This window comes from Siphateles boraxobius, unplaced genomic scaffold (assembly GCF_051911475.1).
Source record: "Siphateles boraxobius isolate OS27281-9 unplaced genomic scaffold, OSU_SipBor_1 3, whole genome shotgun sequence".
Classification (NCBI taxonomy): domain Eukaryota; kingdom Metazoa; phylum Chordata; class Actinopteri; order Cypriniformes; family Leuciscidae; genus Siphateles; species Siphateles boraxobius.
In genome coordinates this window covers 13,261,576-13,262,711 of record NW_027508919.1, presented here as the reverse complement: position 1 = coordinate 13,262,711, position 1,136 = coordinate 13,261,576, and positions in this window count along the sequence as shown.

Below are 1,136 nucleotides of genomic sequence, written 5' to 3'. Positions count from 1 at the left end.
CTTTTAAATGAAGGGAGCTGCTTTATATATATAATCAAGAATTATGACACAGAAATTATTACAAATTTTGGTCTGATAATAGGCTATACATAATAATGTAATATGAAATATTTATATTTAAATATGAATATATTTATGTCTATTTAAGCATCTTATTAGAAGCATTTGTTGGGTATTTCTTTTATATTTGTGGCGTTGGCACCAAGAAAATGGTTCACACGTTCACACATGTTCAATATTTACACGTCTCGCGATGACTGTGCACTAAAGCGCGTTGATGACCTGCGCTTCATAGTTCACTGATGCCACCTAGTGAGATTTAATGAGAAATGCCAATAAGGTATAGTCATAGGCATATTTCATCACAAAAGTAAGTTTAATCGTCATGTGCTCACCCTCATGATTTTTCAACCCTGTATGACGTTCTTTCTTCCGGGAAACAAAAAGAGATTTTAAAGCAGAGCGACTCGGTCACCATTCGTTTTTTGTTATGAAAAAAAGAGATGACATTAAAATTATGGTTTCTTTGACTAACCATTCTTAAAATTCTGCTAAACATCCCTTAAAGTCATAAAGGTTTGGAACAACATGAGAGGGAGTATGATTTTAGATGAACTAGCCTACTCATTTAAAGGTTTCTCTCAATGAAGTTACTGCACACATCCCTCTTAATTATAGTTTTAGTTCTGTTTGACTACTCATCAAACTGATTAATTATTAGCTAATCTCCTGATTGAAGGTTTCAAGACAAGTTGGACAACATAAGATTTACTTATCATAACACTATAAAAAGCACATTCAGTAAACAAAAGCTTCTCTAAATTGATAGGAGGCCATTAACAACAACAAAAAAGCAAATGAGTTATGACTGGATTTGTGAATCCCATGCAGATTTTGAAAACAGGACAGTACAATGAAATACAGACATTGTGAACTATTATTACAATTTAAAATAACTGTTTTCTTTTAATATATTTTAAAATGTATTAATGGCAAAGCTGAATTTTTAGCATCATTACTCCAGGCCAGTCTACAGTGTCACATGATCTTTCAGAAATCATTCTAATTGGCTGATGTGCTTCTCAAGAAACAGTACATATTCAGTACAAGTCTTGTTTTCCAAATCTGCATGAGCT